General features: G+C 47.2%; 1 long non-coding RNA gene across 1 annotated transcript; it reads right to left on the bottom strand.

The window, feature by feature from the left end:
* Nucleotides 1–205: 205 nt before the first annotated feature.
* LOC125437687 lies at nucleotides 206–11,133 on the bottom strand. The gene is made up of 3 exons (XR_007245257.1): nucleotides 11,024–11,133; nucleotides 1,110–1,315; nucleotides 206–323 (listed from the first exon to the last, which is right to left on the bottom strand). It is a non-coding gene; the product is annotated as an uncharacterized LOC125437687 (long non-coding RNA).
* Between the last annotated feature and the right edge of the window lie 9,282 nt (nucleotides 11,134–20,415).

The following is a 20,415-nucleotide window of genomic DNA, read 5'->3' as shown; positions in this document are numbered from 1 at the left end:
AATAGGAGACCACCAAGGAAGTCAAGGGCAAGCAATGGCAAGCCTTGAATGTCTCTTGCCTTGAAAACTCGAAGGAGATTGCTGTAAGTCAGCCTTGACTTGCAAGCACATTTCATCACCAACACCATGAAATGAACCTGAAACAAATTATTTAAGAGTACATTCTTGAGTAAATCTGCCGCCTCACCGTTCTTGGAATTCCATTAGGATATTTTGGATTGCAAGGGCTATTTAAAGCCACTGTGGTGTCAGAGTAGGATGGGGAAAACCTGGTTCCAAATTCTGAGTCAGCTGCATGTCATTGGATGGTCTTGGGTCAGTCACTGTGGAAATTACAAAATGAACCAGGGAAATCATTAACACCACTCTGTAATTCTTTTAAAGGCTATGCATACCTAAAAAATCAAATAAAGAATTCCCACTCCCACCCGACAAAAACCTTCATTATATTGCTAATTAAGGTGAAATCCTGGCTTTGATATGCATGAACTGGGTGAGCTGAAGATAGCTCAAGTTCTTTGTTTTCAGTAAATGATGTTTAATACAGGAAATTGCTGAATGCAAGATCTTGCATCTTCCCTTTATTTAAGATAAACATATGCAACCTATCAGTAATTCTGCTACATGGGATACAAATTATTGGGGTGGGGCAAGTTCAGCCCATTTTCCCTCATTCACTATTGTGCACAGATCTAGACTAGAACGAACATTTTCAATGTTTTATCTATAGACCAAAAGTAAAACTTGTCTATATAACTTTTTGACTTTGTGACAAACTGTCACCTCTGTGGCAGGCATGTTCATTTTAAATTTGTCCACTGGCAAGGTGGCAGACTTTCCCTCTGAATAGATTAGATACTGTGAAGAGGTCTTTGAAAAGATTTCAGACTCCCTTCTTCAGAAGAGGTCACAAGTAGCATAAGTTAATGAGAAAGGCATTTATCATTCGTGCTAGTGGACAGATATTTTAGCATAACATAAAATGCATTATGATTTTTACAAGTTCCACCTGATGTTCACAAACAGAGTTCAAGCAGCCAATAGGTAAGATGACACATAAATTATACTACTTAAATAAATGTGATTCATAGACTTTTTTTCACACTTACTTGAGAATCTCTGTGACATTTACAGATCATTCCACAGAACTGAACTGGAGAATATTTTCACCAGCTATCATCTTCAGTCTTCTTGAGACAACAATCTTTATCAGAATACATGATGGAATAGGCTCATTCTAGATGGCTTTGGGGCTAGTGTATATTCGGGAGATGGTCACATGCAGTCTCCACAGAAGCATTTCTATTGTTGCCAGCTGAAAAGATCAAACCAACAGTGGCCAGTGTTATGGGCATCTGTCCTTACTAAACACATTTTGTTGCCATGGCTGACACCTGACCATTATTGTGACATCATAAATTCTCCTCACACCCACACACTTCTGATTGGGTAAAGTTCCTTACATGTTTTTCCATGCCAATACAGAGATGCAGATAAGCCCGACTAAGTACAAGAATTATTCAATGTAAAAGAAAAAGATGTATGGGATAGTGACGTCACACAACTATGTGACTCCAGAATTAAAAGAAATCCTTGATTCAGGTCAGAATTTTGGAGCAAAGGTTTTAAAAATCCTTTCTAATCTGTAAGAAATATTTGCAAAGCTTTTGAATGGAAAGGAACAGATTGATTGGAGCACAGGAAGAGAATAGCTGAAAAACAGTGTGAATATACATTTGTCTTTAGAACACAACTTCAGTCATGGCTTAATGCAAAGTGAGAGGCACCATGGCTAATGTTACACAAAGGAAGCAGATATATATATATCTAACAAAAACACAGTTCTGTTGACCATTACACCTGTTTACAGAATTTACTACATTCTTAACAAATGCCAGTAGATTTCCTTCGTCCTAACATGTATATCCTGTATTGTATATGCTTTTTAATCTGTTTTTATTATTGTTGTACTGCTGTCTATGCCAATAAAGGCTTGCTTCACTTCACATTCTTAACTTCATATTCAATCCTACAAGAACTATCCTCCCCATGTCACGTGGCAGGGCCCTTTCTGCAGTGGTCCCTCGACAATGGGTCTCCAATTCCCAACCCATTCACAGGGTACTGAACCTTTTTAGTATTAAGTGCCAGGTTAAACCACTTTTTAAAATCTAGCCGGTTTTTTTAAAAAAATTGCCTTCTATATAAAGTATTGGTCTTAATGTTCAATCAATTTTAATTACCCTATAATGAGATTGTATAGGTGTGTTTTGATTGTGGAGTGTATTTTCAAGTCTCCGTCGAAACCACTAGACTGAACTAGGATTTTAGAGGATCATTTCTGGATCCAAATACACATCAGCCCTGTGTACAAAAGTCTTCTCTTTGCTGATGGTGCCCCCATGTTTTGAGTTCCTGTTTGCTCATAGGGCTATATTGGTAGACTCTGAGTCCCTGAATGGGCAACCCATACTCCATTTGTGGCCAGATGTGCAGATGCTTTGTAATAATCACAGAACACGGCTTGGATTAAATTGGACTGCAGCCCTTTATTATACAGAAGATGGGCAAACAAGAGAACTGCATCGTTGGAACTGGTCAGCCCCCCAGCTGCCCCCAGTGACAATCCCAATCCTTATTGGAGAGGACAGAGAGGTACTGGGCCAGGGGATGTCCGCCCATCCTGGTAGCCCCCAAACTGCTAGGGCAGTGGTTCTCAACCTGGGGGTCAGGACCCCTTTGAGGGTCGAACGATCCTTTCATAGGGGTCACCTAAGACTCTCTGCATCAGTGTTTTCCATCTGTAAAATGGAAATGTTAGGGTTGGGGTCATCACAACATGAGGAACTCTGCATCAGTGTTTTCCATCTGTAAAATGGAAATGTTAGGGTTGGGGGTCATCACAACATGAGAAACTGTATTAAAGGGTCGCAGCATTAGGAAGGTTGAGGACCATTGTGCTAGGGTGTCGTGCTCGCCTGCAGAGGCCTCCGCAGCATGCGCCTTGAGCCTGCCCCACCCCAAGCCTCTTATGGAGGCCCCCATATGCGGGGAGGTCCAGCATGCAAGCTCGCCCCCCCCACAAGGATGCGCTCCTCTGCCCAAACCACCCAGGGTTGCGACAATAAGATAAAACAAAAACCCCAACCCTTACTTCAGGGAGGGTGGGTGGGTAAGTTTGCTTCCAGGCGCCGAAAAGACCGGAGCAACCGCATGCTGCCTAATATATAGGGAGCATGCTCCACCCTCAAGCCCACGTGCATGTTGCACAATCATTGCCAGGGGAGGGGTCAGGCTTAGCTGCCCGGCCGGCCCAGGATCACACATGCTCCCTGCCCCCTGTTGCAATTACGGGCCTAGTTGATTCTAGTGCCATGATTTTTGCTCAATACAGAATGCAGAATTTACTTACACAGGTATCTTGGATTGTGTGGAGTCATGGCTCAGTGAGGAGGCAAGGCCAGTAGACACGATCCAGACTTCCTCAACTACATGCCTATTTAGAATATCTGTTTGGGCTATTGATACGTATAGGTAGCAATGGTGTAAGTGTGTGAAGAAAGGGAGGGAGAGCTGAAAGAAGGGTATGATTGGATATAAGCACAGACCTCAAGACAACCACCTTACAAGTGGAGAATGCAAGATAGTTTTTCAGACGTTTTCAAGAGAAGAATAGAAATTAGATACACTGTGCGTCAGTGAAATATTCAGTTAATTATACTTTGTTTAATACCATATATAACTCATTCTCCCTAACTGAGTAAATTTCCTCCACAGAATTTTCAACACAAAGCGGGGGGGGGGGGTATGGCTTTTTAATAATCACTCATTCTGGCATGTTCTTTACACTATTCCTTTGTTTAAAAATAGTAGCATAAATCCATTATTAACATAATTATTGATGATCTACACTCCATTAGTTCATAAAGCCTGACAAACTATCAAATGTTCATCCACCATCAGCATTTTCTTGACTGCTTTACGATACAGATAGATTGAGTAGGCTGAGCCTTAATTCCAGTTTTGTAATAATGCTACTGGGTAGACGTGATCTGGCTTCTAAATCACTGCAGCAATGCAGATAGAAAAATTAAAACATATTTTACTCTGAAAGAACACAAACAAATCATTTTCACTTCACCCTTGTAGCATTTTTTTTAAAATGTAGGCTAGTCCCTCCTGTATATCACATTGATTATGTGCTAGCTGGAAACCAGGGATGAGCAAGTTATGTCAGATATTACAACCTGGCTTTGAACTTTCTATAATTGACAGTCATGCTTGTCAGTCACAGAGCGATTGTTATTTCTTATAATGGAAAAAGGAGAGGTACATTGGATTCTGGCGTTCTTAAAATGACTGTCATTAGTTGTTCTTTAAGGAAGCATGGCAGAAAAATAAATGGCTGCACAAATTAACTGTTGTTGATATTCATTTGATGTATAAGGGGTTTTGCATAGTGACTGGGGCGGGGGCGGGTAAAAGCTTACAGGTGAATTTTAGGGTCGAAAAGGAGAGGGAAGAAAAAAGCATAAGTAAATACCGATGAATGTTAGCAAGCTCAGGTAAATCTGCTGAAGCCTCATTTCAATTGCACACAAATCATTGAACATCTTTCTGTATAATTTTTTAAACACTTGTTGTGACAACCTGAGATCCAATCCAATGTTTTAAGCGTACAGTAAGAAAAACCTTGTTTTTCTCCCCACTGAAAGCAAAAGCCAAAAAATAATTGGGGGCAGGGTGGAGGAGAGATAATCCTGATTTGAATCACACCTACTGTTTTAGTAGAGACACACTGACAGTGAACAATGAAAAAAACAGATGAATTGATTATATGGCTATTTTTGAATTTTCTGTTTCTATGTTAATTGATGTGTATTGTACAATGAAGAGAAACAGTTGAGCACTTGGAAACATCAGAAACCGGAATATCCTGATCCATAATACATTCAGGAAAGGTAATGTATTTTTAAAAGCAAATGTATACGTTTGTTATAAATCTATAGAATAACTAAAATAAGCCTGCGACAATAAGTTGTCCAAACGAAGAAAACAGCAACACCACTTGCATTGCTTTCTAGAAAATTTTGGTCATGGGTTTTGGTAAGGCTTGAGAGGAGGAGAGACCTCAAATATGAGATAATTCACCGAGAACCTCATATTATTTGAACTTGACATACTCTTGCAAGGATACACAATAGAGCTGTATGGCCTACTTGGTGGTCCACTCTACCATGAGACTGGGGGAGGTAAGGATCCTGCAGAAAGCATCACACCAAGGCAAAAAATAGACTCTTGTATACAATATTAGAGCTGAAAATGTTTGGGAAACTGATTTTCAGGCAATATCGTTTATGTTATCATCTGAATACTTACAACTTTGCCAAAATAAAAGACCAGTCCCATCATAGAAACAAATAAGAAAGAGGCTCTGCATGTGTTTGTTTGATTCTACTTTTGACAGCCTACGAAAACCAGGACCGGAAGATTGAATTTGGAAATATTTAATATTATTGCAATAAAATTAAGCAGTGGAAGGTTTTTAAAAGCATTATTACATCTGGATTCCGAATTTCAAAATCTTTGTTTGGTTTATATTAAAATGTGTGCATTGTTGCAAACCATGGGGCAAGGGAGCAGAACACTGAGCTGTAGCATAACTCTGTAGCATTATATTTTCTTATTTCAAACTCAGTGACTACCTGCATTACATAATCTATGAGGCAGACATACTCCTTTGCCTTTGAAATGGCCTTTCAAAGATTGGAGAGGAAAATATGGCTTTAGATGACAGATCTGAAGGGAAAAACGGAAATGAAAAGAGCTCATCATGTAAGTAAAGAGAATTTAAGGAAGTCTTCTACTGGGTGAATAACTTGCTATTTAGTGAGAAGTTGCTTTGGTTTTTTTTAGCATCTGGGAGGTTCTGATAATAGGGATGCTTTATGTTTCAGAACGGGGGAAAGTACTTTGAAAAGTTGACAGGGAAAAATATAGAATTAATACATACTGTACTGATGAGAAGAGAGGTTGTTCCTTGGTGACTTCTCATTGCAATAACTACTACTGTCCTTTTTTCTCCTTCCTGAAAAAAAGAGATGTTTCCACAGAATGTCAGAAACTCCTGGCTTAACGATGTCCCCAGCCTGCCACTTTTCCAAGCATAATTCTGCTGTGGTAGTCGGTTGTCTTGGCAACACTTTTGGTTCATGACAGCCCCTGCATTCTATAGTCTAAAAAGGAAGCAAGAAATGGCTCCATAAGGAAGCACATTACTCAGTCAAAGAACGTTTCTTCATACTTTGCAAAATGAGGTGACAGTCAGAGATGACAGAAAACGGCGGATGAGGAAAAGATTTTTTTTCAAAGCTCCTGATATATTAAAGAAAACCCACCCTTCATGTAACAAAGTAGCACATTAAGCAGAGGGCTATACTAATACCCTTTTTGATATATTTATTTAATATCAGAAATTTTAAGTACCCAGTAACTGCAGCTATAGCCTTCCCAGTGGACTGTTGCCCACAACACCCTTGGGTGTCAGGAGCAGAAGTGAAATGGAAACATCATTGACATACAAAAAACAGTTACTAAAAGAACCTCCTGAACTGCATGACTGAAGTGAAATATGAACAACAAACATAGTTCGTTTTAAAATGGGGGCCAAAATCTTTTATCTTTCTCTAAATATTTAAGGATATAGTGGGTCCATATCTCCTCTACAACTAATTTTGAACCTGTTGTAAGAAATAAATCTGGCTTCATAACCTTCTTAGTCATCTCACTTGAATTAATCCTGTTGGATAGTGGTTATCTGTATCCATTTTCTCTGTTAATACATGGTAAGTGAAAGCATTATGTAACTCGTAATACCAAAGAGTGCAACCAGTTGATTTCATGATAGTTTAGGCATGAAAAGCAATAGGATGGTTAGGTTCAGATCCTAAGAACTCTCCAATATATTTAAGCCTGGCATGCAACAGCAGCATAGTTTTACTCATCCTGAGAGCTCTTTTCATACAGTCACAGCATAATCCTGTATACAGAGGCTCCAGTCTAAATCTACTATCTTGTACAAACTGAAGATCTGACCTTCTTGAGAAGCTGGTCTGAGGCAGCAATGGGGGTACCTCATCCACCAAGGCTTGAATTCAAGATCCTTCACCTCAGGCTGCCAGGGAAGGGAGGAGAAACAACCTACTAATGGTTATCCCCCCCTTGAGAATCGAGTCCTCAAGTCTAAGGCCCCTTCTGCACATGCAGAATAATGCACTTTCAATCCACTTTGCAGCTGGATTTTAATGTGCGGAATAGAAAGATCCATTTGCAAACAATTGTGAAAGTGGAATGAATGTGCATTATTCTGCATGTGCAGAAGGGGCTTCAGTGTACATGATCTCTGCTTACACAAAGACTCTGTGTACATGTGTACATGATCTCTGCTTACACAAAATTAGTGCTTATTATCTCTGCTTACAGATAACCACTATCCAACAGGATTAATTCAAGTGAGATGACTAAGAAGGTTATGAAGCCAGATTTATTTCTTACAACAGGTTCAAAATTAGTGCTTATTATCTCTGCTTACACAAAGACTTTGTGCGCACACATGTTCAGTCATTCACAACAATGTTCATTCAGTGAGTGAACATTCATAAACATGATTTGGACTCTGAATTTACTTGAGCATTGATCCCTAAGTATCCAAGCCAGAATGCACACAATGGACATTCACACAAACAACTGTGTGCACACAAAAAGCCCTAGTGTAGCAAGGCTAGGAGAAATGGCATTTGGTGGGTTTTCCCCTTCTACAAAATTTTGAAAGGCACAAAAACCTTTGCAGAATCTGAACCTAAAAATCCACAGACTGGAACACCAGATTAAAAAAAAATCAAAAGAAAATATTTTGAAGCCACTCAGTGTACTACTAGTGCTCAAGCTAAGGCCCTTTCTGCACAGGTCAATAAAACAGGGGAAAGGGGGGTTTCTGGTGTTCCAGTCTCTGGATTTTTAGGTTCAGATTCTGTGAAGGTTTTTGCACAGCTTCGCAGGCAGGCAGGCAGGACCGCCCCCCCCCCCCCCCCCGCCGCCATGATACGGCCCATTTCCCTGTGTGGCTCTGCAGATGAGAGCTGATGAAGGGGTTATTGAGAATCACGTTATATGCGATTCTCTTGTTTTAACACGGCTCACAGCTGCGGCTATTCACAGATGCGACTGTGAGCCATGTTAAAACAAAAGAATTGCACATAATGTGATTCTTGAAAATCCTGGTTTGGGGGGGAAAACGCGGAGCAGTAGGATCGGGATCTGTGCGAAGTTCCTCCTCCACCCAGGTTTTTTACTACTGTTATCCTGGTTTAATTGGCCCAAGCGGAAAGGGCCTAAATACATCTGGTTGTGAGCACTGGTTAAACAGAACACTGCCTAGGAACCATAGGTTAGCAGTTCAGTTCAGTTCAGCAAATCTGAGCTAGAGCTGAAGACAGCTTTCACAAATATTAATTTTTAAAAAGTTTTTCCTAGTTTATCATGCTGATTTAGAAAGCAATCTCCTCCGTATGAAATCTGAGGTTGTTTCTGCACAGCAGCAGAAGCAGCTGTCCAGTGGCATAATTAATACCGGTGGAGCCACAGGACCATTCGCATGGTCTTGTGCAGGTGACCCTGAAGCTGCTGCGAACTGCAGAGGCGGCTCCACATGGAGTTGCCTCTGGTCTGTGTGTTTTGTTTAACTTGTCTTCCCTCCGAGGCTCCAAAGGGAGGAAGTGACACGCCCGTGCTGCCCTCTGACCCATGGGGGTCGAGGGCAGTGTGGCCATGTCTAGTGGTGGGATCCAAAAATTTTAATAACAGGTTCCAATGGGGGTCAGATTCAAACAGCGCTGCCGCCGCACACACACACCTCCAGTCCCTACTGGGCAGGGAGGTTGCTTTAGTAACCCCTTCTTGGCACTTAGAAAAAAATTAGTAACCACTTCTATAGAAATGGTGAGAACTGGTTGGATCCCACCTCTGGCCATGTCCCTTCTCCCTCCGGAGCCTCAGAGGGAACACAAGGTAAACAAAAGATGCAAACAGGCAGTGCCTGAAAGCTGTACCCTCATGCCGGTGCCCTTCGCACGGCGCTGGTGGGAAGATGGCATTTTAAAAAAAAGTTTTGAAAGCAGCGTTTTCTTGTTGTTGTTGTTTTTTGGGGGGGGGGAGAGCACAGCGCTGCTGCAGCTGTACTAACAGTGCCCCAGGGATGGTGTTTTTATTGTCCCTAGGGTGCTGTTTTTGGGCCATGCAGAAATGGCCTGAATGTATGTGGAATATGAGTGTTTTGCTTCAGAATGCAAACTACTGTTTTAGATCTGATAGCATTTCTTTCCGTTTTGATCTTTGGCAGATACCAACAAAGGCATGTCATAAACTGCCATGGTGAAAGGCAGGAAGATGCTAATTATGATTGCACATCAATAATCTGACACTGTTGAATATCAACTACAGACATTGAATATTACTCGATGTTTAAGCAAGTATTGGAAAATCCAAAGAATGCCTGACAAATACTAAACCTACTCTTAACCACTACCCCAGGCTGGCTCTATCATTTATCATTTCCAGCCTTGGATAAGGCAGGTTATATTAAATGTTTACAACATGGAAATACAGCCAGTACCTGAAATCTCCCAAGAAGCTGAATTGATGGCTGAATTGCTCAATTGGTGGCAGGACAAAGGCTTGAATCTAGATCCTTCAATGTGCATGCTAGTGCACCTTGTAGTACAGTAAAATCCTTATCAATAGTGTATTAGTTCCTAAGGAAGTGAGGAGGAGGAGGAGGAGGAGGAGTTTGGATTTATATCCCCCCTTTCTCTCCTGCAGGAGACTCAAAGGGGCTTACAATCTCCTTGCCCTTCCTCCCTCACAACAAACACCCTGTGAGGTGGATGGGGCTGAGAGAGCTCCGAGAAGCTGTGACTAGCCCAAGGTCACCCAGCTGGCATGTGTGGGAGTGCACAGGCTAATCTGAATTCCCCAGATAGGCCTCCACAGCTCAGGCAGCAGAGCTGGGAATCAAACCCGGTTCCTCCAGATTAGATACACGAGCTCTTAACCTCCTACGCCACTGCTGCTCCTTAAGCCAGCAAAGAGAATGAAAGGGGCCAGATAGCTACTTCTAGGCATGCAGAGGAAGCCTTCCCCATTCAAATGACTATTTCTGAGGGCTTAATTACTTGACCTCTGATCAACCAGCAACACAAACAAAAATTACACAGCCTTCAAATCCTTTCCTAAGTCTAGGTATTAAGGATGCAAACTATTTTTAAATCAATGCATTTCTTCACTCAGTTATGTTTGCAATCACTTAAGTATTTTGTGTTGCTGTTCCCCCCCCCCACCCGCCCAGTATCATGATCACAAATCAGACATTTTTATGAACAGAAAAACAATTCTAAAGAAAAAGACTTATGCACAAAACAATGGAAAATATGTGAGATAGTCCAATAACCAGAAGATGACATGAAGTTTAAAAAAATCGTCATTAAAAACTGGCATGGCAGAGGTCTCAGAGCTAATTCTCAGGGCTTGTTTGTCACACTATCAGAGCTAATGGAGCCATTTTAATTCAAACAGTTTTTGACCAGGTTTCTGAGATTCTCAGTTGGAGAAACCTGAATTCCCCAGCAGTTCTGTTGTCCATATTTTGTCAGGATTTGCCTTTCACAGCTAACCTGACAGAAAGTGAGCCGTGGGTCATCACTCTTTTACCTCAGTCTTGTTTAGAATTAGATTTCATTTTGTTTTCCCCATTGACCTTAACCCTCTGAAAAACCAGCTTGAAAAGTAGACAACAGCAGGCATAATAGTTCCCCTAGCAATACTGTACTCTTGTCAGAACACAGACATACACTTTAAAATGTCTGTACAACAGCTAATATGGCTCTTTGAATCAAATCAATCTAATTCCCAGTGTAGCTAAATCCAGAGACTGGAGTTATAAACAAACAAGATAGATATTTCTACCAACCTGAAAAAAGTTCCAGGATTGCTGAAGAATTTGAAATCTTTTAAAAACAAACAACTCCCTCAAACATTGTAGGTTAAAACCTCCCAAAATACTAGAAACGGTATTGTAGCTTTAAACAAAGAAGACTGTCTCAGTGGCTACTGTGGGGGGTGGAGGTGGGGTGGTTGCTTGGCAACCAGAATAATATTGCCAGCCTTCAAACTTTGGCTTCTGTCAGTAGAAGGCATGGAGAACTCCCAGGCTGTTTTGACCTTGAGGTTGGACTCATAAGGGCCAGGCTTGACAGCAACTATCAGTGGGCTTGTTCAGTCATCAATTCAGTCATAGTTTTCTCAAGTAGAGGCCGTCAGATAGGAGGGAAGGAGGGGAAAGCTCAAGAGAGGGAGGCAGATAAAGGTAGTTTAGCTAATGGTTGGGAAAGAGAGAAGAAAGCAGGAAAAGAGGAGAGTTTATGGGGGCTTTCAGGAATGGGAAAGAGGAAATAGCGGGGGAGAGGAAATGAGATACCCACTTCAAGTTCTTTCAGATCTCCTAATCATTCATTTCTATTCCTTTTCAAACCACTTGTGAGGAAAAATGATGGTACTATCAATTAGGAAATCTTCATCCTCTATTTAACAGATTATCATGACCACCAATCCAGCACTGCTGTAAAAGCAACAGTAGCTCCAATAAGTGCAGTTAGGAAAAGGGAAAGCGTTACTCATCAAAATGGTGCTTCTAGACAAAGAGACACTGATCCATTCTGCACAGCTCAAAAAAGGTGTCTGTGGGACATCTTAAAAAGAGGCAACTGCTTCTTTTCACTCTGCACACCCTAATTAAGACGTCTGGGGGATGTCTTAAAAAGAGGTGGCTGCTGATTTGAACAGAAAAGGCTTTGGAGGCGAAAAGAGGCTGTTTCCTGCCCAACCGTTTCACTCTCTGATCAGTTTCATCATCAGCTTTTACCTGACATTTTGTGTGCCCCATGATATTTGGTCTTCAGGCTCTGATCCTGGGTGCCTTTTGAGCCTGAGAAAAACATAGTTATACTCAGCTTGTCATGCTGATTGTGGCAATAGTTTTCCTTTTTTTAAAGGAGCTATGCAGATAGGCATAACAGAATCTTAACTGCTCAGAGGACTGTTTTACCTCCTATTCAGAATCATTGGGTAGACCTGCCCTTCGCAGATCATCTTAGTTTTTCTGCTCAATAAGGAAAAACTAGATGGTCTGTGGAAGACAGGTCTACTCAATGCTAATAGGAAGTAAAGCAGTCCTCTGAGCAGGTAAGGTTCCCTTATTCATGTCTGCATAGGTACAAAGATATCTCCTTGAAAATAAAAAAGAGGAAAACTATACATTATATTGTCAAAGGCTTTCACGACTGGAATCACTGGGGTGCTGTGTGGTTTCCGGGCTGTATGGCCGTGTTCTAGCAGCATTCTCTCCTGACGTTTCGCCTGCATCTGTGGCTGGCATTTTCAGAGCATCTGATAGTAGGAAAGGAAAGCAAGTGGAGTATATATACCTGTGAGTAAAGGTCAATGGGTGAGGGTATCTGAATAGGAGTGGCCTAACAAGTGAGTAACAATGAAGTGTAGCATATGAGTAACAATGAAGATAGCAAGGTCAATAGGTGAGCCATCTGAATAGAAGTAGTCTGGCCTTTGTTCCCTTTGATTGTTTATTGTCTATAGTCATCCTGTGTTTGTGTGTAGCTGATTAGTCACTGTCTTGACTCAAGTGTTTTTCAAAACTGGCAGCCAAGTTCTGTTCATTTTCATGGTTTCTTCCTTTCTGTTGAAATTGTCCATGTGCTTGTGGATTTCAATGGCTTCTCTGTGTAGTCTGACATAGTGGTTGTCAGAGTGGTCCAGAATTTCTGTGTTTTCAAATAATATTCTGTGTCCAGGTTGGTTTATCATGTTTTCTGCTATTGCTGATTTTTCTGGCTGAACTCAGGTATGTATACTCCACTTGCTTTCCTTTCCTACTATCAGATCCTTTGAAGATGCCAGCCACAGATGCAGGTGAAACGTCAGGAGAGAATGCTGCTAGAACATGGCCATACAGCCCGGAAACCACACAGCATCCCAAATTGTACATTGCTGGGACTGGCAGGATGAGCTGAATACAACTATGTACTTTTCGGTCAGAAAAGTACCAGAATTGGAGCCTGCAGAGCAAATGTCCTGAGGTAGCCTTCAGCAAATGGAGGCAGGGAGAATCTTTTCAGCAGCACACAAAATGTCAGGCACAAATGGAAGGTGAAACTGACCAGACAGCTCAACGGTTAGGTGGGAAAAATAAGATACATACTGAGCTCTGCATTCTGCCCAGCCAGGCAGGGGACATTTTGCAGGTTGGGTGCTGTGTGGTTTCCGGCTGTATGGCCTGTGTTCTAGCAGCGTTCTCTCCTGACGTTTTGCCTGCATCTGTGGCTGGCATCTTCAGAGGATGCCAGCCACAAATGCAGGTGAAATGTCAGGAGAGAATGCTGCTAGAACACAGCCATACAGCCCGGAAACCACACAGCACCCAAGTGATTCCGGCCATGAAAGCCTTCGACAATACATTTTGCAGGTTCCTTAAGGGAAAAAAGTGCACTTTAAGTGTTTTCTGAAAAAGATCCCTTGAGCTAAAATAAGGTGTCCTGTCTTTGGAAAAAAAAGCTGGGCAGAATGCCTTTTTTAGATCCCCAGGACTGTGCTGTGTGCTGTGTGCTGTGTGCTGTGTGCTGTGTGCTGTGTGCTGTGTGCTGTGTGCTGTGTGCTGTGTGCTGTGTGGAATGGGCCATTAATAATATCCTCTGGAGTAATATCACATGAGCACCTTCTAATAAAAGGTGGCAAAACATGGGACAGTCATGCTTGGTAGCCTCAAAATCATTATTTTTCATCTAAGAACATACATTTTGTCAATCCATAGCAACACTTGCATGGATGTCATCATGTGTGGACAAACTCCAGCCAATCACATTGCTGCAGATGGTGAGACTCCCTCGCTCAATAAGCACACCACAACGACAGGCTGGAAAAGGAATGGGCCGCAGCCCGTTTATTAAACATCAAACATATAAACAAGAACTATTTACATCAGAGCTGGGCGGCAAACGGGTCGCACATCACATCCCAATGAATGGGAAACTGGTGGGAAGGGAAGCCCCAGAGATCATACTCCCAAAATGGCACCACTTCCCCAGTGCCGCTTCCAGCCCGTCTTCCTCCCCGGGTGTTTTTGCTTTCGGGTAAAATTGTCGGGCAATCAAGCTAAGCTCCATGGCCGTCTGTCATTGCCCAACCCAACCCCATCTCCCTGGGTGTCGGGTATGCCGCCTGCCACAAGCCTTTCGCCAGCTCGCTCCGCCTCTTCACCCCCCCGCCCTACATAGGCTTAAAGCCTCAAGCCCCAGCGAGGAAGGGGCTCGTTTTCTCCCAGATGTCTGCGACACCGCTGCAAACCCAGGATCAAGGACATTCGACAGTAAGTGATTCAAAAAATTCCCGGGCCAACCCTACTACAGGGAGGGTGGAAGCGGGGCACGCTTACTGCTGGTTCTCGCCGGAAGCGTACGCTGACTGAAGTGCTGCGTCTTTAATATACCGAAAGGCTCCTTCCCGCCTTTTTTTGCTGGGAGCCAATCATTGCCTGCCCGTTCTGCAGCTTGCCGCCAGGCCATGCATTGCCCCTTTGTCTTGTTGGCAAGCAGTTTCACCACCGCAGCAATGAAACTGCTCCTGGTTATTCAGGTGCATCTTATTTGCTGCAGATGGGTGAGACTCCCTCGCTCAATAAGCACACCCACAACGACAGTATTGAAAAGGAATGGGCCGCTATATCCGCTTATTAAACATCAAACATATAAGAAACAAGAACTATTTACATCAGAGCTGGGCTGCAAACTGGTCGCACATCAATATCCCAATGAATGGGAAACTGGCGGAAGGAAGCCCCAGAGATCATACTCCAAAATAGCTTCACTTCCTGCCCTGCTGAGAGACGGGCGACCGGTTGAGCTCCTGGCGTCGCCCCCCAGCCTCGTCTTCTCCTCGCGCTTAACTGCTGGGGTATCGGCACCGGCTAAGCCCATGGTCGCTCGTCAGGCCCAACCCATTACTTCTGGGGTGGTGTCGGCAGCTGCCTCGCTCTTTGAAGTCGGCCTGCCAACGCTGTCTGCCCCACCTCGCCCTTTACATACGCAACAGCCTGGGAGCCCCAGCTGGAAGGCAAGGCTCGTTCTCTCCCCAGATTCATGCTAATAACACCGCTGTGCAAACCCGCCAATGAAAACGCTTCCCCCCTTGCAGCTCACTGCCCAAGCTCCTCGGCTTCTGAGCCTCCGTCTCTATCTTTAACCACCCGACGAAGAAGTAAACTGAACTGACTGAAGCCACAAGTCCATGCCCCATTAGGACGAAGGCGGACGCCATCCCGCTGAAAAAAGGTCCATGACGTCCCGGGTGATTTCGGAGTGTTCTAAGCCACCGCTCCCCAAAGCGGAAAAGCACCACCTTGGCGAAGCGCCTTATTGACTTTTCTGCAGGCCCTGTCCACTGCAGAGGGATCCAACGCTCTCGGCTTCCAATGGGCCCGCTGCACCATCTTTCGGACCAAAACCAAGGTCATCATAAGGCATCGATGCCTGGCAAAAGCTCCTGAGCGTGGCAGCCACCGCCGAAAAACACAGAGTCAAGGCCCGACCTGGCAGGGAGAGATCTTCCTCCCCAAGGTGGATGACCAAGAGGTCCGGTGTAGCCAGCTGAAAAAATGTAATTCTCAATGACCTTGGGCTCTAGCTCATGCCACAGCATGTGCCCTGCCCCAACCAGGAAATTCTTCACGATGCGCCCTGAGTCCGGTGAGATGCCGGCCCCATTCGGAATTGCAGGCGAAGTGACCGACTTTCTGTTGACGTAGGCTGTGCCCCACTCCACTCCACACTCCGCCGAGTAAGACAGTCTGTGGCGTCCCTGGAGGCACTAAGGAGGGAAATCAACAAGTCAGGTGTGGGCGAATGTACGCCCGAAAGGCCCCCAACCGCCACCTGCCCAAGTTGCGGATATCCTCCGGGCCCCTGCCTTCTGCTGCCGCGGCCGTGGCGGCCCCTATTCTGAACGAGTGCAGGCCGAACTCAGTGGCCGGAAGCCCGGCTTGAGCCAAGCATGCCCTGAACACCGCCAGCATTTGGAACCTAGTGAGGGGGGGACCCATCCTTGTGCACCAAGAGCATGCCACCCACCCGAGGCCTGTGCCGTAGCCACTCAATAAGGGGGGGAGGGGGCAGGTGGCGTCGCCCGGTAGGGCTGGCATGGTGACCCAAGCCCTGCGGCCCTTAGCTTGGGCTCTGGCGGTTTTGAGATGGGCCAGCCAAGGCTGTAGACCATGTCCCCCGACAGGGACGAGGTGTTCCCCTTTGCAGTCGCGGTGCTGGAAGGTCGATCCCTAGTAAGGCAATGACCAGTTCCCCAGGCCTGAAAGCCCCATGGTGTGCCAGGTGGAAAGCGGTACGGCGAAAAGCAAGCTCATAGCGCGGGCGCTACACCTGCCTAAGCACTCCGGTGACCAGCCTCTCAACACTTCCTCTTGGTGACTGGGCGCACCGAGGTCCCTCTGTCTGGTGCCCACCCGCCGCTTCACCCGAGCTGGCAAGGCGGCCGGACTAAGCAAACGCCTTTGGTGACGCCAGGAAAACCGGAAACCTTGCAGTAGAAAGCGATGCCCACGCCAAGATGCACCCCCCATGAGTGCGCTGAGGTGCATCCCCTGCCCATGGAGCTGGACCAAATACTCTCGAGGAGGAGGCCAGTGTCCACCCCACCGCAGACCGGGCGCTCGGAGGACTTAGCGAAGCTCAGGAAATCGCGCCCGCGGCTCCGTCATTATTGCCTGCACCGCGTACGCCGGTGCCATGACGAATTCAAAACACCTGTGATGACGATCACCGTTGCCAAGGAGGCTCCCAGAGGGACGCCCGGCACTAAATCGCCCGGGAAGCGGCTCCGCTCCGGGGGCCAGGTATGCCGGAAACGCATCCACCCTGCTGGCAGAGACAAAGCATCAGCAATCTCATTCTGCAAAACCTGGAACAAAAGCAGCTTTGAAAGAGATGTTATGAGTGAGGCAGCTGAGAACCAAATTCGCCGAACCAGGCGCGATGATCCGTGCCGCATTTGCTTTCGACTGTCTGTTTACCACACGCACCACTGCCTGGTTGTCGCGACTGCAAAAAGCACCTTTTGTTAACCCAGAGGTGGAGTGCCAAAATGTGTACCGCCACCAGAATGGGAAACAGCTCCAGAAAGGTGAGATCCCTGGTGGTGATGCCCTGCGCGTGCCACTCTGGGGGCCAAAGGCCACTAGCCCACTGACCCCGGAAAAACACCCCGAAACCAAAAGCCCCAGAGGCATCAGAGTGCACACTGCAACTCCAGGCCAGGTTCAGCCAAAGCTGATTGCCACAGAGAGATGCCGTTGAAGTTTCCCGGATGAAGGACAACTAGACCTGTAGGTCTTCTTTCATGCCCCGGAAACCCTCTGATGTGATGAGTCAGGGGACTTGGTAACCCGACAAGGACCTCGGCCAGCCAGGAGCAGAAAGCCCTGCCTGGGGCCACCACCCTGCAAGCAAAATTGAGGTGGCCGAAGTAAGGACTGGACCAGGCGCACCCTGCATTTTTGAAGGAGGGAGGAAGCGGACTGGAGCGAGGGCGGAAAGGGCTGTAAGCTTGTCAGCCCGAGAGTGACGACGTGCCTAGGACCGTGTGCAGAGTGAATGCCCAGAGTAGCTGAGGGCAGTGGCCCGTGGCCCCTCCGTCTTGTTGGGAGCCAAGGGGATCTCCCCAGCTCGGCAGCCAGGACCTGGAAAGCCTGCAGGGCCAGATCACACTCCCGGGTGCCCTGCCTGCCAATAAACAAGAAATCGCTACAAGGTGATGAGTCACGCAAACTGGAGTGGGCACCTCTCTGCCTGAAAGCCCATTCAAGAGAAAGTGCTGAAAGTCTCAAAGGCAAAGGGAGACAGCCCATGGGCATGGCCTTGTCCACATACCAATTACCAATTTGCCTTGGAAGTGGATGCCCAGCAGCTCGGGAAGTCCACGGGGAAATGGGCAGGAGCGGAGAAAGGCGGACTGAATGTCACACTTTGCTAGGGGATGCCCCCGGACCCTCGCCTGCCTGATGATGCAAAGGGATGGCCCTCGTCCAGGGTGGCATAACAGGACCCAAGAACAAACCTTCTGGGTCACTGAAATGATTACACAGAATGTCTAAGCCTCGGGGGGTGGGAGAGGTGTTGAATTAAACGAAACTCCCCGGGGGCTTTCTTAGGCATGGCGCGCCAATTGGGGAGACCCTGAGGGTTGGGGAGAGGCGGGTGACTGAAGCGAGGCCAGTACGATGCGTCCGGCCTGGATTTCCTTTGTTGAGCTTTGTCAGCCACCACTCCAGGAGATCGCAGACAGATTTTAGGTTGCTGGCTTGGTAAAGCCCCTCCTTGGGCCTTGGTATGGGATGCGGAGACCAGAAGAAAAAAACCATCCCCAGCAAGCCAAGCCTTGTACCCTTTCTGGATAACGCTGCAGCCATTCCAACAGCACCCCCCAGCTGAACGAAGGTGTAGGGCCAGAGACTGCAGCTGAAGCCGAAAGCAACTCAGTGTTTTAGTGGGGCGGGAGCTGCCCTGGCCACCGGCATCTTTTTTGGGAGGGCCCGAAGCCGGGCGGCAATCGGCCTGTCGAAAGGGAGAATCCCGCCGGCTTGGGACAGCTGATCCTGCTGTGGCTGCCGGAACAAAAGGAGCAAGAGTGCTCAAATCTACACTTTGGCCGCTGGCAAACACGCTTTGTTGAATTCCCAACACAACCCCTTTGCCCCCACCGCCCCAGGTAGTAGGCTCTGGCAAGGGCTGGTTTTGGCAGGGACAGGAGGTTCCGCCGCCCCTCCCATGGCGGGCTGGACCCACGACCATCCAGGTTTGAGTCGTGGATGAGATCCCAACGAAAAAAAAAGGCACTTGTGCGAGGCGTTCTTCTAGCGGTTATGGCCTCGTCGTAGCGATGAGCACGCGAGTTTCCCCTATGCCAGCTCTGACCCGCCTTTACTGACATGTGGGCTGCCAGGTGCTGCCAAGGCCCGCCAGGGATACGCTGCCCCTCGATGAGGGCCAGGAATTCGGTGAAGCCCTGCAGCCAGTTGCTAAAATTCCGGCGGCTGCTGCCGAGGTCCTTCCGTTTTTTTATGTCGGCCTTCCCGCCCGACAAACCCAACTCCTCCCGCCAGCAGGAACTTAAAGATGTCCACGTAATACCCATCCAGGCGCTTCAGCTCCCGGAGCTTCCTGGGGAAGGTGGGACCCGGGCGGAGTTGTCATGCGGTGCGTCTTGGGCCGGGCCAGGGGATGGCGCTTCGCAGCGCCCCAAAACGCTTCGGCGCTTTGGCAGGAAAAGCCACGGTGGGAGAGCGGGCACCCTCTCCCCCCGCACCCAAAATACCCCCCCCCCAGTAGCCTTCGGCGGCCGGTCATCATCCTCAGTAGAGCTCACCCCGGCTGGACGAAGAGCTGGGGACCGATCGCCTGGAGAATGAGGAACGCCCTGACGACCAGCCTCCTCCTGCCCTCCAGCGCCCCGAGGTGCCGACGGACAGCATCCAACCCGATGTGGGCGCTGCTGACCGGTGGCCCGAAAGGTGCATTCTCCTCCGCTGCTCCGCCGATGAACCCGCCCGGCGCCCGCACCGGCGGCCGCTGACGCGGTATGGGCTCAGGGCCCCGACCCCCGAGGGTGGGGCCAGACTCGCCAGCGCTCCGCCCGAGGGGACTTGGGGAAAGGTGCAACAGGGTGTCCGCCAGGTTCGCGGACCAAGGCAGGGTCGGTGCCTATCTGGCCGACATTACGTTCTGGCCGGGAAGATGCCGAGCCGAAGCACCCCGAGAGACGATGGGGGGGCCCCCCTAAGGGAGACTGTCCCGCCATGCCAACCCGCCGAAGCCCCTGCCGAGGCTGGGGACAGGCCGAGCCCGCGGCCGCCGCCGTTCTGCTCCGATTCCACTTAACAACCGGGCCGTCGTCCGACGTCCCGACGGGCCAGCTTGGGCCCGGACCCTGTTATTCAGCAGAGCACGCGCAGCTCCTGCCCGGGAGGTGCCCCACCGCCGCCTCTGCAGCAGGCTCCCTGCTCTTGGCCCTTTTCAGCCCTCCCATGGCGGCTGCGAGACCAAGAATCCACGCACTCCAGCAGAGGGGAAAGTGAAAGGAAAGCTGTTGAAACGAGAGAAGCGAGGAGAGCCAGAGGAAGAAGGAAAAACAGCTAAGAAGGCTGGGACCAGTCCCCTTCCAGGCCTTACGCGAGACACCAAACACACGACCACGCCTTGCTGGTTCTCACCGTCGGGAAGGGCGCGGACC

The sequence above is a fragment of the Sphaerodactylus townsendi genome, linkage group LG08 (assembly GCF_021028975.2).
Source record: "Sphaerodactylus townsendi isolate TG3544 linkage group LG08, MPM_Stown_v2.3, whole genome shotgun sequence".
Classification (NCBI taxonomy): Eukaryota; Metazoa; Chordata; class Lepidosauria; order Squamata; family Sphaerodactylidae; genus Sphaerodactylus; species Sphaerodactylus townsendi.
This window is presented reverse-complemented; position numbering and strand designations above follow the sequence as displayed.